This window comes from Vidua chalybeata, chromosome Z (assembly GCF_026979565.1).
Source record: "Vidua chalybeata isolate OUT-0048 chromosome Z, bVidCha1 merged haplotype, whole genome shotgun sequence".
Lineage (NCBI taxonomy): Eukaryota > Metazoa > Chordata > Aves > Passeriformes > Viduidae > Vidua > Vidua chalybeata.
Genome location: NC_071570.1, coordinates 59,444,961 through 59,461,246, shown reverse-complemented (window position 1 = coordinate 59,461,246; position 16,286 = coordinate 59,444,961). Strand labels below are relative to the sequence as shown.

The following is a 16,286-nucleotide window of genomic DNA, read 5'->3' as shown; positions in this document are numbered from 1 at the left end:
TGAAAATATGTGCTTATGCTTTCAAATAATCTGATAAAAAGAGATACAATATGTATCTCAAGACTTTGTGACTACAAAGAAACACATGAAATACAGCCTATGTATCATCCTAACATAGGCTGTTACTCAAATTGTCATCGGTAACCCAAAATGTTGTTGTATAGAAAAATATAGTGTATAAATATATAATCTAGCCACCACTGTATTTTATGGAGCAGTATGTCTAATAGATATTTCTATTGACTTTTTGAGACCATTAGTGTGAAATAGGATGTGGTATTTATAGGATGTAGATGCAGATACTGTTTCTGTCATAGAATATTTTTAAAAATATGTTATTAGAAAAAAACATGTCTCTGAACTTAGATTTTTTTAGCATTGTTAAAACAGTGAAACTGGGTACTAGCAAATACTTTGAGAACTAATTTAAATGGTCATCCTTAACTTGTTAATAAAGTTTTCTGATATGTACTATAATACTTTGATGTGATATTTTTCTAAGGAGAGCTAGTGCATAATACATTGATAATCCCTATACTGGTCCTTTCTTTTTACTCTAGTAAATTTCTAGAGAGGAAAAAAGCCATTAAGTCTCATAGGTATCTACATTACTTTTTTTGGATTACACTTCACTGTGACTGATAATTTCTTATGCCATTGTGTGTGTTGAAACACCTAGATTAATGATTTTTTGAAAAGCACAGCACCAGAGAAGCAACTAAATTAATAATGTCAGACTTCAAAGGCTCTTGATCATTAAGTCACAGGTTGCCAGATTGTTTATTGTGACGTTTTCTGCTGTGACAATACTTGAATCGCAGCAATTGCCACCTGCTGATGTGGCCAGTCTTCCCCTTGTTTAGAGTTTAGTTTGTTCCTTGGTTTCACATACACATTTCTTCCTGCAGGCTCTTTGTTGTCCCTTGCACTCTTGTCTCGCTGCCCCTGTCTTAGTCTCAGTGCTTCCCAAGCCCATCTCAGAAATCTTCCAAGCAGCAGCCAGAAGTGGATGAGGCCCCATGGACTGTGTGCCACATTCTGCATTTCAGTGGCACAGAGGAGTGCAGATGAGAAGGGACTTGCTGCAGCAAATGTTTGGCTATTCCTGCTTTCATAAGGAGAGGTTGGTTGCCAAGAAGCTGGAAGGCCAGAGGAAACAAAACCATGTATCTGCTCCTAAGTACTTCTTTTCCATCTTGTTGTGGGAAAAGAAAATAATAGGAAAGGGAGGATATGGAAAATAGGACGTTCCACTGGGGAAAAAGAAAAAAGAGTTAAGGCAAATGTTTGGTCTGGTGAAAGCCTAAAGAAGGATCTGCAGATCATATGAAAGGAGTTTGTGGTTAGGTAGTGGAAAGCAGAACCAGCAGAATGAGGCAGAAAAAGGGAGATGCTAGGAGAAGTGAGAGATTTTGGCAGAACTAGGCAAAACAAGGAAAAGGAAAAATAAAAAGAAAAATGCAAAAGGAGCTTAAAGCTTTTCTTTTCAAAATAAAACATTTTTTCAAAGAAAAATGTAATTAATCCAAACGGGAGTGGAGCAATTTGTAGATGGAGAAGTGCCAAATATAATGAAAAATAGAGAGGAAGAAGAAAAATGTAAAACTGAAAGGAAGTGGAAAAGGGGAAGGGGAACACCCTACATTACTTCTATTTTCCAATTCCTTTGTTTTGTCATATGTCCTTGGGAAATCAGTTTATTGTGATAAAAGAATTTATATCTAACAATGGCATATCCTCTGCGTTTTCTCACTGATACCATTACTGTGCCAGGGCTAGACCAGTGACCTCCAAAAGTTTTTGATCATCCACCTCTATCAGTAAGACCTTTTTGAGCATGCACCCATAATAGAGGCATATAAATTTATTTATAAATTGTATACATGTACAATTATTAATTATTAATGTATTATGTAAATTTAAAACATTTACCGAAATAGGAACTAAGATAATGTGAGATAAAGATGAAAAAAACAAACAGTATTTGAAAATTTCTTGGTTCCTTTCCTTTCCTTTCCTTTCCTTTCCTTTCCTTTCCTTTCCTTTCCTTTCCTTTCCTTTCCTTTCCTTTCCTTTCCTTTCCTTTCCTTTCCTTTCCTTTCCTTTCCTTTCCTTTCCTTTCCTTTCCTTTCCTTTCCTTTCCTTTCCTTTCCTTTCCTTTCCTTTCCTTTCCTTTCCTTTCCTTTCCTTTCCTTTCCTTTCCTTTCCTTTCCTTTCCTTTCCTTTCCTTTCCTTTCCTTTCCTTTCCTTTCCTTTCCTTTCCTTCCCTTCCCTTCCCTTCCCTTCCCTTCCCTTCCCTTCCCTTCCCTTCCCTTCCCTTCCCTTCCCTTCCCTTCCCTTCCCTTCCCTTCCCTTCCCTTCCCTTCCCTTCCCTTCCCTTCCCTTCCCTTCCCTTCCCTTCCCTTCCCTTCCCTTCCCTTCCCTTCCCTTCCCGGAACTTCCCTTCCCTTCCCGGAACTTCCCTTCCCTTCCCGGAACTTCCCTTCCCGGAACTTCCCTTCCCGGAACTTCCCTTCCCTTCCCGGAACTTCCCTTCCCGGAACTTCCCTCCCCTCCCCTCCCCTCCCCTCCCCTCCCCTCCCCTCCCCTCCCCTCCCTCTGCTCACCCTTGCCCTTGCCCTTCCCCTTGCCCTTGCCCTTGCCCTTTCCAATGCTAGAACCCATATTTCTTCACTCCAGTGTATTGTCTGGCACACATCCTGGGTTGTACATTTTCCTGCCAAACACATACTTTGGAAAGCACTGAACTAGACTCTAATGCAAAGTCTAAAGCTTTGTGATGAGCTCTCTTCAAAGATATTGCTTACATTTCTGATGGCCTTGGTGAGGAAGATGAGGAGCTGGCCTCCTTATCACAAGATGCAGAGCTGCCTCAGCTCTTCATAAGTATTTCACAGCACTGCACAGAAATGGATTCAGAAATAGCTTGTTAGGACCAGTCAAAATCATTGACAAAAATAGTAATTCAGCCTGGATTTTCTACATTCTATTGTCTTATATTTACCAGCTACAAGGAAAAAAATCATAGTTTCCAAAAATAAAAGCACAACTTACTGAAAGCAGTGGCCATGACTTAGAAGATTCTAGTCCAGTTACAGCCAAAGTAGACCTACAGCTATTTGATAAAGACATTAATAATTCAATTTAGTCTTTTATATTTTCCCAAGTTTCTTCTCAAAGTAGGAGCAGCAAATTGAATTGTGCACGTCCTTTGAATTAGACCTAAAATCATGCTGTCAGTTGCACAGATGAGATTAGACCCACTTCTTCAGGCATAATTTTATTTATATATGTTGACTCTTGATTTTCAAATGTGTTTGACATAACACATTTGACAGTAGTGTGACATTCAAAACTTCAGTAATAAATTATACTGGGCTTTCTTGCAAAGGGTAAGCCCATAAAAAAGCCTTTGTTTTGCTGTTTTCCCATGTGCTTTCCTGTGGAAATTCATATAACAAAGGCTTTGGGAAGGTAAGAGCTGTAAGAATATAAGCATAGGCTTGTTTTGAAAGAATATCTCTTTGTATTTGTTTAACAACATTTATACTTGATATTTGTATAATTCATTTTCTTATGTCTAGAAGCAGCAATTTGAAGCAGTATCAAAAGGCAAATGCTGATAGTGAAACAAAACTATGATAAAACTATGGGTTATTTATAGGTATTTCCAGGCTAGTTTACATCTGAATGCTTTCTGACCTTCTTTGTGCCCTCTGTATGTGCCCAAGTATGCTGACATATAATTGAATTACCAAACATTATCACATTTAACATCCTAGCCTAATAAATCTTTGTTTCCAGCAGATTATCTAATGCGGTCTGCAGTTCAGTCAAAAGGCTGGGTTTAAATGCTCTAGAAATGTAGGGACTTAGCACAAAAACTGGCAAATTATATTAACCGCTTTAGTCAAATTTATAATTATATATCAAATATGTAATTGGATTCTAGTGTCGGGGGGGGGAGGGTTCTGACTTTTTATGTTTCCTTGTCAGAGTCCATCAGTGCTATCAACCAGTCATGTCAGTGGCTTAAGGACCAGAATGGAGAGATCCTAAAAAGATGTGTTTAATCTCCCTGTGCCTGACCCTTCTGCTGGGAATATTACAAAAGACAGTAATGGTTACAAAACAGACACTGGTTTGCATTGACTTGGACTGAGAAGATTGCTTGTCTTCAGTGTGCTTCCCCATGGTGGCATCAGGCAATTCCTCTGTGCTTTGTTTTCAACTCACTTTATAAACACAAATCCATTATTCTTTTAATCTGCTGGAGTACTGGTTGAAGTTCACTCAAACATAAAAGGGTCTGTATCCTGTTGGGCCTCTGCTATCCTTTAAGTAGTATTTAATGACTGTACTGTTTGTGAGACAATACTGGCAGAGCCGTAGGAAGACCCTACTGCATTGTGACCTAGATCATTATCAATCAGATAAACTTTAGAAAGAAAAAGGGGCCTACAGAGCTGGTTTTTAGATTTAGTTGTAAATAGAATGCATTCTATAAAGTTTTGTACAAGATCTGTTTTACAGAGGAAATTTATGAGTGTTTTCAAAAAGGAAGGGACAGCAAACTCTTTAATATACCAATCCGATATATTGAAAACATATGTTGGACCACAAAAAGTCTTGAGTTTATCCGTCTCCCATAACACAAGCTAACCCAAGCCTGGTCCTTTTAATTGACCTCCTGTGTTTTGAACTGTCAACGGACACAAAAGTTTTATTTCCAAACTCCAACTTCAAAACAGAAGCTAAAGTACTTCATTTTTAAAAGAAAGCTTAGATTCTGATGTAACCATAGCATTCTAAAGAGAATAAGAGGATATAGAGACTGTAAGGCAGATGTTATTAAGCTTCAAGGTAATGCAAGGGTCATGAGAGCTGACAACACCACAAAACCTTGAATTTCCACGTTGATTTATGGTGCTGCTCCTTGCAGGACCAATTTGAAATTCTGCAAGATGGGTCTTGAGGCTGTCAAGGACAGGTTGCATGAGGTTGTAACCAGTCGGTACCTTGGTGTATATAACATGGGAGATTACAGCTTTGCCTTCTGAGTTTAACCCATCTGTATTTCAGAGGAAATTAAAAAAGAAAGATTAAATGTGTTTGTGTCAGCCAGACATCAAATGTAGCAGTCTGCTGCTTTAGATTTACCCAGGCCATAGTAAGATGCAGCTTTTTCATTGCTAGTGTAATCTAAATGTTCAGAAGATCCTTAAGCCACAGAAAACTTTGTGCTAAAAGTTCTGTTTTTCTAGTTCCTTTGTAAAGTTTAGGAATCATCTTTTTCAGTGCTCTCTTATTCCATAGCCAAGTTCACATCCAAGAAAGCTGCATTCACCTGACAGTTCTATTTAGATCTTAAATACTTCTCTAACTTGAATTCTAGCTCAAGACTTGTCCAAAGAAAACAACAAGCCTCCTGCCAAATTTTGGGTGTTGTCAGCTGCATATGAAAAAGTCAGCATTTTATTCACAAAAAAAAAGAAAAAGAAAGGTTGTAATTTCTGTGGTCCTTATTGAGGAAACATTTGAAAATATGGCTAGTGAAAAGGACAGCATGGATGTCAGGATAAAAATTAAATTCCTTAAAAGGGAGGAAGAAATTCCATTCAACTGGTAAGCAATTCCAGTTAGCAAGGAAGTATGTGTTCCACTCCAGATTTGAATTAAAATATAGCACAAGCCAATAGTTGTGAGGAGTTATTAGCCACATTAACGTTCCTTTTTCCAATTAGTAATAAAGTGTTTACTAATATTTCCCTTTAAAATGTGGTTATTCAGTTTCAGGTTTAGCACCCATGAGACATACAGGAGCCATTCACATCTCATGTCTTTTGTTACACCAATCAGCAATCTCTGTTATTAAGTTGATATGCATATTTTGAAACTTAATTGTAGAGCTGCAGGCATTCCAAGACAGATATTAAAATTCTTTGAATATATTTGTTTCTTGCAAGATATATATATATATATATATATACACACACATATATATATCTTGCAAGAAACTTAGACACTGGATCATAAATACATCAGATAAAATAGGATTCCTTTTTGGGGGGTTGAGAGATTAATAATAAATCAAAGTTTAAACTCTGAAGACCAAATAAAGCTATGTACTTTAAAAAAGTAGAGTCATTACTACTGAATTGTCTTTTAGATATGTATATAGCAACAGTTTCATGAGTATTTGCTGTGCAACATAGATGGGTCAGGTAGTACTGCTTCAAATTCAAAAATATTCTATGAGAAGAGGTCCTAAATAACAGCATGCAAAGATATTTGTGTCCATTTGTTTCTGATTTTAATTCATTATCTGTACATGAAGTCAATACCTTGCATGGTGGAGTAAGTTTTAAAAATTAAAGTGATTTCTGCACACTCTGGCTTTCAGAAAATGTATAATTTATTGTCACATTTCTCTGATCCTAAAAAAGTGTCTTCTTTCCCTGGTTTCATGTGAGAGACTTATGAAGCTGACCAAAGGTAAGCTGTTATCAAAAAAAGCAAAAGAAACAGAAGCCTCTTTTAAAGTCTTTCTGTTAAAATGACAGACCACAAAGATTAAGTTAATATCTAATTCTGGTGGCTTGACCTTGGCTGGATGTCCAGTGTCCACCCAGCTACTCTATCACTCCTCGACTGACAAAAGTCTGTTCCAGTGCAGGATTCTCACAGGATCACAGCATCCTTCAGGCATCACCCTGCTCCAAGCTGGGGCTTCAGGAGCTACAGGTGGAGCTACAGGTGTATCTCTGCTCTCCTGTAGATCTCCATGGGCTGCAGTGGCACTCACCATAGGCTGCACCAGGGGTTGCAGAGGAATCTCTGCTCCAGCACCTGGAGCACCTCCTGCCCCTGTCTCTGCAGGTCTTTTCCTCTCAGGCATCCTCACTCCTCCCCAGTGCAATAATTTACATTTATGATTTGATTTTTATCTCCTGAAGGGTGTATGATTTAAAACAGTAATGTAGAAAGTGTTAATTACATAACAAATGAAGTAAAATAACAATCTATAACCATATAACAGTCTTTTCTACATAGCAAGAAATATGACTTAAGATATCCATAAATTTGGGAAATTACTGTATCCTGCTCTTTGTCTTTTTGGTTAGAGAATGTAAATGTCTAAGAGTTTATGTCCAATTGCTGCGTGCTTCAAGGAGAGGACACAAATTTTCCCAGTCTCATACAGCTTTTTGTTTTGACCAGCCTGTCCAGTATGAATCTGGTCCATGTACAGGTGGAGGTTTAGTCCAAAGCCTGCATGAATCCACTCTTGCAGCAGGGGCTGATGGAAGCTGCTGCATTGTTTCAGCCTCATGGATTTTATTCTGAACCTATGAAAAGGTCGATTCACTCAGCAGCATTGGTAATTCCTTATGCTTGTAAAAAATGTAAATATAGGGTGGGAAACACCAGGCTTTATGGAGAATATTGTCCATATTGTCTTTTGAACAGCCTCTATCATAAAAAAAAAAAAAAAAAAAAAAAAAAAAAAAAAAAAAAAAAAAAAACCCAAAAACAAAACAGCAAGACTTTTCTGTGTAGTCATTACCTCTGAGTTTCTAGAGGCTTGGTTGTGGTATTTTTCTTGTAGATGCCCTCCCCCAACTCTGGCATTGTTTTTTCCCAGGAGTTGACTTAAGTTAACTTTTTAATCTCTATAAAGTCTGTGCTCTGTCTAATTCAGAATGGAGAAAATTGCTCGGACAGATATTATAGCTTGAAGTTTCTGTTGAAAAATCATTGTCTAAGTTATATATTTCCTGTCAGAGTTTGTTGTACAAACATGAATAATGTTTCTATCTGTAGTCTTTTTCTTTTCTTTCCTCGATTTTCCATGCAGCTTGCTCCTTGGAATTTTGCAGAGGTAAGACTTAACTATAAAATGTTGACGTCAATCCAACATGTACAACTGCCTGGCTTAGAAAATATGCTCCTACTGCAAAAAAAAAAAAAAAAAAAAAAGGAAATAGGCTAAGGGAGTGTAACCACAAAAAAAAAAAAAAAAAAAAAACCAAAAAAAACCACCCCAAAAAAAACCCCAAAAAAAACCCCAAAAAACAAAACAAAACAAACAACAACAACAACAAAAAAAACAACACAAAAAAAAACCAAGAGAGAAACATAAGATTGGTAGCAAGAGAACTTGAAGCAAAATGTAAAAGTCAGCAGAAAAGAACTTCCTTGACTGAGTAGTCTTATATGTAAAAAGAATGGCAAGCTTGCACTGAGAACATTGTCTTGCCTTCAGCACATTATAGACTTTGATAGGTATTTTTTCCTGTCTTTTTTTTTCCCCTCTCATTGCTTACCTAAATTCAAATGACAGTACTTGAGGAGAAAATAGAGAACTGATGGCCTTTTTTTTCAAAAGGGCTGGTTTTTGGCAAAGTTTATAATTTTTATGTGGCTCCTATTTTTCAATTGACACAGAACAGGAACTTGCTGTTCAGAACGGAACATGAACAATCTGAAATGCAGCTCCTTCTTAAAAGTTTGCTGATGTGATTGTGTTGGGAAATCCAAAGTGAAGTTTATGTACACAATTACAGGCTCTAAAGAGTTAATGTTCAGAAATACTACTAAGGAAACATCAATGCAATATTCAACGGTGACCAACAAAGCAAAAAGATTTTAGATATGATTTAGGGAGAAAATACAATGAAAAGAAAGCACTTTTTTTTTAATCGAAGATACCCACATTCTGGAAGATACTGCAATTCTCTTTTTGTCTTCTTTTAAAAAATGGGCAGTAAAATTGGCAAAAGAAAAATAAAGATGCTGAAACATGAAACAGTTTCCATGAAAGGGACAGAGAAATATGTTCTGTTAATGCATTTATTATTATCTCAAAAGAGATGGGCATGAGAGAATTTGATGGAGTGTGAAAAGGATTGAAAAGGTGAATAGGGAGTAACTTTCTTTCAGGGTAAGAACTATGGGGAATCATATGAGATAAGTGGAACCTCTGAAAGAGATATTTCTTGTTACAAGATATACTTCTTGTAACTCATATGCCCCGTGTAGTTACTACAGAGCTCCTTGTCACAGGACATCATGGATGTTAGGAACTTACACAGTCCAGAAAGCAACAGATTCTTTAATAGAAGCTGGTAAAAAGAAACACATCAATGGTGACACTGAGCTGCAAATCACTTGAAGAAGGGGAAGTAGCCTATCAAGTTTTGATGTATGTTTACTTAACTTTTTAAAATATATTCTTGTAATATCTTGTCAACAGCTGTTGGAAAGAAGCTACTTTGCTAGATGAATCTCTCCCTTTAGTGTAGTGAGTCCTATTTTAATGCTAATATATGTTTTTTGTACAGATCTGCAAAACCAGTAATGATCATGGTGCTTTCACCTCAGTCTCTTGTTTAAATAATTAATTTTTAAAAGTAGGATGATTTTTAGTATTATTAAATATCTCAACCTAAACCAAATGTTTAAGGATATGTTCTGCAGGATTGCAAATGCTTCTCAGAGAATCAAAGTATTCATTTCTCTTGGGCAAACAAATACTTCTTGTTTATACATTTAGCTGTCATTCACATTAGACACTTCAGTTCCTGGGGCTTTTTTGTAAAAAAACCCAAAAGGTCAGGATGACATCCTATGCACGGAATCCAACAGATAACTTTTCCTGTAATTGTGATTCACATTTGTATTTGTTCTTCCAAAAAGGAAAAAGGTTCAGTCTGTAATTTGGTGACACATTCTGTTGGCAGAAAACTGAAAATTTACTGGAAACAATCCCCTCTGATTTTGCATACGCATGTTATTACTTTGTTACAAAACAAGGTAAGCATAAGTGCCTTATTCTACAATATTAATTAAACATGTGTCAAATGTGTTTCTGCTGAATTTCACAGAAGTTTTTATAAAAGAATGACATTTTGAGTACTATGGTGTAAATGTGAATAGACAAGCGCAAAGCTTTGTAAGAAGATTTACATTAGCAAATCCTCATGTGCAAGAAATGTATCTTGTTGTGTTTCATGGAGAGCTCTGTTTTGAATGTGGTTTTAATGACATGGAAAACAATGTTATCTTTGTGTCCTAATGTTGCAGTTTGGGTTTAATATTTTCAAATACACATTGTTCCTACCTACATATGTTTCTTCTGGGACAAAATGAGGTACTAGCGAATAAAGGTTTTTAGAACTTTCCATATCTGGTTTTGGCACTAGTTTAGACGCATTACAACTTTATTGTTTTCCAAATGTTTAAATGCTTTCAAAATAAGTAATATTCCTGAGCATTTCACCTTGTGAAAATATTTATATTTCTCTTCAATCAGATACATAATAAGTAACCATAAGAGCAGACCACTTAAAATGCATTTCTCTACAGAGGACTCTCTGTCTCTCTGAAAATTAAAAGAACTCAATTTTGTCATGTTTCTGGCTTACTAGTATGTGAATGTAAATCAGATATATGTGCTTTAAGCTTGGCTCTTCTTGTAAAATTCAGAGTTTTAACCAAAAACAAAAAATGAGGACTTAAATTTATCACATAGAAACATTGTGTGCACAATTTAAAAGCATATGAGATAAAAAGCAAATCGTCATAGATATTTCAAATAGTCTCCACCAAAGTCTAGCAGGAAATTTGTAGGAAATTATGCACTTGACAATTTTTAATCTGCCTTATTGATTACGGAATGCCTCATAATCAAAACTTTCTGACAGATCTTAAAAGGTGGCTTGTCTCATGAGCACAGCACTCCAAATTCAACTGTCATGGATCTGACTAGCCTAACAGTGTTTACATATTGTGAACACTGTTATATATTGTTTATTTTTACATTTGTTTATGCTTATTGACCAAATAAGCAACTAGAACCAGCCATTCTTATGGCTCTGTTTCTGGTCACTCATTTGCCAATCAGTTTCCATCAATATTTACCTAAAACACAAGGCAAATTTACTGTTGTAATTAGCTGGTAAAATTGACATAAATGTCAACCCAATTCATATCAAAATAAATATTAAAGTGACTTGGAAGGTGGACACCTGATGTGAGAAGCTTTCCCAAGGAAAATTTTTTTAAATACGGAAGACAATCACAATCAAATGTTTTTAATAATGTTGAACTAAAATCTAATTACAACAAGCAAGTAGTATCTGTGTTTCTTAGTGTAAATGGATGAATTGATTTAGTAGGGAATTGTGACTTCTATTTGATGATATTTAAAATTAATGCAATATGACTTAGTTGCATTTTGTCTTTCATCAAATTGCACTTTAGAAGTGTAAAAGGCAAAATACAGCTTTCTAATACTCATATCAGCTTTTGTGATTTTGTTGTTTTCTTCTTTTTTCATTTTGTCTCAGTTATGTGCTCCTCTTCATATGTTCCATCTATGTATATCTGCTTCCCCCTCCTATTCTTGTTTGTTCTTTATACTTATTTTCAACTATTCTTTTAAAACCCCAATATATTAATTCTCCTATCACCCTTCCTTGCAGCCTATAATACTCCATTAACACAAGTTTTTTTAAGCATTTTGCTGATTCGCTATCAGCATTTGATTACTGAGGAGGAAATCCAAAAGCTGCTAAAAATATATCAGGTTTTGTTGTTGGTTTTCAACAGTTTTTCATTTTTATATGACCCAGAATCTTAAAATTCTGACAAGTTTCTTCACTGTAAAAATTTTGGAAACATACAAAGTGACAGAGGAGAATGACAGGTAGGATTTACCAGAACTCAGAAATAGGTCACACTGTTTTGTAAACCTGCAAAAAGTAAATGAGTTGCATATGGGTGGCCTTGACATACAGAAAAAAAAACCAAACTAACCAAAAACCTTATTGGCTTTTCAGTGAGCTGGGGAAGATGATGCACTAAATCTGCTCCCTACTAAATTTGGTCAAAAATTACCTCTACATTCCCCCAATATGCATTTTGCCCTCTTGTCTTTTCCCTTAAACTGTTGTTACATTTTATTAACTGCTGTTACCTTTAGTTGAAGCACAGTATGTCAAAGTAAGATCAAATTTTTACCATGAGTAAACCTTCCCCCAGCCTAGGCAGTGTTTGCATTATTTTAATAATTTAACTTTTATTTTGATACAAGTGCTAAACTCCCAGAGAGTTAATTAAAAATCTGTGTGGCTTTTATGATAATTTAAAACATGGGTACTATATGGAAAAGGTATTACCACAGAGTACCTGGGACATATGCCAGAAAGAATTAAGTAAGGAAAGAAATAGGTACATTTGCTCTCTTATCTAAATAGACCAACAGCAATATTTTCTAAGGGTCTGCATGGGAACTGAGAGAATAGGACATAACTGTAACTGGTAACTGCCTATACTTACTTACTCCAATCTGTTGCTTCCTAACTTGCTCCCTTCTCTCTCCTTGTACCTCTTTTTTTCAGAAGGACAAAAGCTGCTTCCTACTTTCTTATTTTAAAATCATTAGACCATACTGATGGCTTCAATCATGTCTTTCAAGTCCATCTTTTGTCATTTTTAAACTTTGGTTTATATGCTTTGCCAACCTTTTGTCTGCTGAAACCCAAAGCAGCATGATGATACTGAATAGAGATGCACTAATGCTTTAGTGCACCATTTGAGTTTGATAGAGAGATTTCAAATACTCAGGAAATGTCAAAGTCCAACGTTTTGCATACTTACAGGGTTTAGGGATTGTTTTATTCAAATGTATCCATAATTTTAAAACATTATTGTTGTTTGGTGATGATTCCATACTGTAAGAGATCTACAGCAACCTGAAAGGAGGTAGGTGTCAGTCTTTTCTCCTGGGTAACAAGTGGGAGGATGAGAGGAAATAGTCTCATTTGCACCAGAGGAGGTTTAGATTCAATTTTTGAATTTTCTTTTTTGACAGAAAGGGTTGTAAAGCGTGGTGCAGTGACCATCACTGGAAGTGTTCAAAAAAACTGTGGATATGGCGCTTGAGGACATGCTTTAATGGTGAACATGCTTGTGGTGCTGGGTTGACAGCTGAGCTTAATGATCTTAAAGGTCTTTTCAAGCCTTAATTTTTCTATGGTCCTATGAGCTAGTGCTTTTATAGCTCAGAGGTGTTTGTGACCTGTCTGAGACTGAAAAGAACGTATTATGTGGGTTGTCTAAAATATACATATGTGTGCACTCCTACACACATACCTAATGCAATATATTTAGTTTCAGACTATTTAAGTAGGTAGAAATGTTTTACTTTATGCCCCTATACAGTAGTACTGGCAAAAACATCTGCACTGGGGTATCACTGAAACGACCTTTTTTTTCAGGCTTCTGGCCGAGAATGTTGATCAGCAATCTGTATTTCTTCTTTCTTTAGACAAGTATACAAAAAAAGTAAATACTTTCTGTTCTTGGACTAATATCTTTCTAGTAGATAAGCAGTGCTTACCTTCAGTTTAATTTCAGCCAAAGTAATTGGTAAATGTAAGTATTCAGTTTGCATATGTTTGTTGAAAAGAGGAAAAGTTTTACAATTACATGTGTTAGAATGATTGTGCTCCTGGCCCAACAAAAAAAAGAATAGAGGTAGACACATACTGTCAAAGCCAAGATGAAACTTTCTTATTCATACACCTACAGGCTTTCCTCTCTGTGGTTTAGTGACAAAGGCAAGTTAGGAACTGTCTCAACCCTTTCTGTGTCTATACAGGCAAATCTCTCTCTTGAGTCAGTTACTGCTGTAACTCTCAGGCCTGAAGCTCAAGCTGTGCAGCAGAGCTGCAGTCACAGTCGCCTCCTCAGCTAGTGCAGCTGCTCATTTCACCGCGCTCCCTGCCTGCGCTCCCTTCCACGGGTAGCTGCTATTCACTGGTGCAATGGTTTGCAGTAAAACTGCTCTGTACCCTGCAGTCCTGGGGTGGAACATTGCGAGCAATGGATCCGACTGTGATCTCCAAGATTTCAGATTAATGAAGCTGATTTGCAGTCTATTATTTAGGCGCTAGATGTCTCCGTGTGCTATAAGCATACCACACAGGCTATGCTTACTATGCTTTAAACAAAGAGGAAATCGCTAGAGGCAAAGTTAGTAGGGCTGCATGCACAGACATAGAAGTGAGTTATCACTTTGATTTCATCTGTTTGGAATATTCCCAAGGAAATAACTATGTTGAGAAACGCTTGTATTTCCCGAAGCATTTCATTGAAGCATCTTGAATCCGATCAGGGCATGCTTTTTTTTTTTTTTTTTTTTTCTTCTTCTACTGGCTCATTAGTAATGAGTGTGGCCCAACCTTGCTGCGCGGAAATGGTGGGAGGTCCCAAACTTAAGAAGCCCGTCGTCAGATTTGCATCAAAGCTGACAGCCTGAGGTGCTCTGAGGCTTCACAGTCCCTACCAATTGATGCTCTTTGCTGTGTAACAGCTTCAGGCAGGGGTTCCCTGAAATTCAGAACATTTTTGGCTTTAGTTTGATTTTACTTAAAAAAACATTAGAACCCGAAAGAAAATTAAAACAAAACAAAAAACAAATCAGAAAGTGGAATCAGGTTCTCCAGTGGGCTCTTTCCCCTGGTCAGACTGCCCGGACTACAACCGCCGTAAGTAACTTTGTTCAGTCTGCACGTACCGACAGCCGCCGCGTGTCTCTGTCGCCTCTCATGCGCTCCGGGTGTCCCTCCATCCCTCCCCGCTGCCCCTCCGGAGACAGCATGCTGTCTCTTCCCTCGCTGCCGCCCGGCTCTCGTACCTCGCGCACATTCCACACTGCCCAGGCAGCACCTGCGCGTTTATGACTGAGGAATTATTATTATTACTATTATAAGTATTATTATCATTATTATTAGTACTACTACTACTACTACTACTGTCGTTACTATTACTTTAACACAGACATCGGCATCTAACGGTGTGTCCAGTATTTGAGCTGCAAATCAGTTCTTTTCCACTCTGCCTGCAGGAGAGCCGTAGGTCAGGGCACGGATGCAAAGTAGCCCCCTGCCTCCTCTTGCCCCCCAGGCCCGGGTGCTGCAGGAGGCGGTGCCTGGGTCCGCCGGCAGCAGCGGGAGGGCCAGAGGGATTCAGTCCCGCGGAGAAGGAAACGCCAGGCCCGGGCCGGGCAGCGCGGCACCCGGAGAGGGCAGAGCGGAGGTGCGGTCGGGCCGGGCCGGGCCGGGCGAGGGGCGGGCGGCGCGGGGCGGCCCCGCTCCTCCCCCGGCGCGAGCGCGGGAGGCGGAGCAGCGGCGGCGGGGCTCAGCCGCCTCCGCTCGGGGCCGCGATCTGGGTCGCCCCGCGGGGCTTGCGGCCGCTGCCAATTGCGTAAGGGCGGCAGCCGAGGCGGGGAGCGGCGGAGTTGGTGAGCAGCCGGCGGCCTCCCGCCGTGTCCGGGGCGGGGAGCGCTATGCCGCCGCCCTGAGCGCGCCGCCGCGCCGGGCCCAGGTGAGAGCGCGCCCGGGCCGGCTGGGGCCGGGCCGTGCCGGGGCGGCTGGGGCGCGGGCCGAGCCGCCGCGCCTGGCCGGCCGGGCTCCGCCGCACTGGCCTCTTTTGTTCCCAGGGCCGGTGGGAGGGGAGGGAAGGGGGGAGCGGGGGCGGCAGCCGCAGTCGGGGGCGGGGCGGGGAGGGCCGGGCGGCAGCCGGCGGCGGGCGCGGCCGCCCTGAGGAGCCGCCCGGGGGCCGCGTGTGCCCGGCAGGTGTGGGCCTCGCGCCGCTCCGCGGGGCCGCGGCAGGTGCGGCGGCAGGGCCGCCCTCCCGGGGCCGCGGCTTTGTTGGCGCGCCTGGTCGGATGCTGCCGGGATCGCGGTGGAGAGCGACCGGGCTCAGGTCCGCATCGCGGCGTGGCTGCGCTGGGACTTGTCATAGGCATCGCCGAGTGCTTGGGCTGTCGTGGAGTGCCGTCCTTGTGACTGATAACCAACAGCTGCTTCACTTGCCCAGAGGCACGGAAGAAAGAGTGGGAACTGTACATCATCGCAGCCCCTCTAAGACAGAAGGGTGTGCAGCGATTTGCATTTTTGCTACATCACAGCTTAGATGAGAGCTGTGTGCTGAAGATAATACCCTTGTTTGTATTTAAATGTGTATTTAGTGACACGGTTTCCTTGAAAGGGAAGAGATTTTATATTTCTGAGTAGTTCTAAAAGCAGAATAGCAGCTGTAGCTCGACAAAGACAATGTAATGAGGAGGATAAAGTAGTACTTTGTATTTTTTGTGGCATTAGTCTGTTTTCATGAATCAGAGAAAAGGATTTGCAGCGGCTTAGCTACTGATGTGAAATGGCCCATGGGTAGCAGTACGGAGAAGGAAGGTTCATCTTTGTTCTTAGTAGTCTGTA

The 16,286-nt window shown here is 39.5% G+C and overlaps 1 protein-coding gene and 1 long non-coding RNA gene across 4 annotated transcripts in view; one reads left to right on the top strand and one right to left on the bottom strand.

Annotated features, from left to right (window-relative positions):
• Positions 1 to 12,821: 12,821 nt before the first annotated feature.
• Positions 12,822 to 15,135, bottom strand: LOC128802491 (uncharacterized). The gene is made up of 2 exons (XR_008435460.1): positions 14,585 to 15,135; positions 12,822 to 14,397 (listed from the first exon to the last, which is right to left on the bottom strand). It is a non-coding gene; the product is annotated as an uncharacterized LOC128802491 (long non-coding RNA).
• An 86-nt stretch (positions 15,136 to 15,221) lies between these two features.
• The window catches only part of CEMIP2 (cell migration inducing hyaluronidase 2), a 49,712-nt gene continuing 48,647 nt past the window's right edge, over positions 15,222 to 16,286 (top strand). For 2 of the 3 annotated variants that reach the window (XM_053968913.1, XM_053968912.1), the window contains exon 1: positions 15,222 to 15,393. The gene's annotated coding sequence lies outside the window, so the exon portion shown is untranslated. The remainder of the gene's footprint in view (positions 15,394 to 16,286) is intronic. The other variant, XM_053968914.1, reaches the window with a different exon arrangement.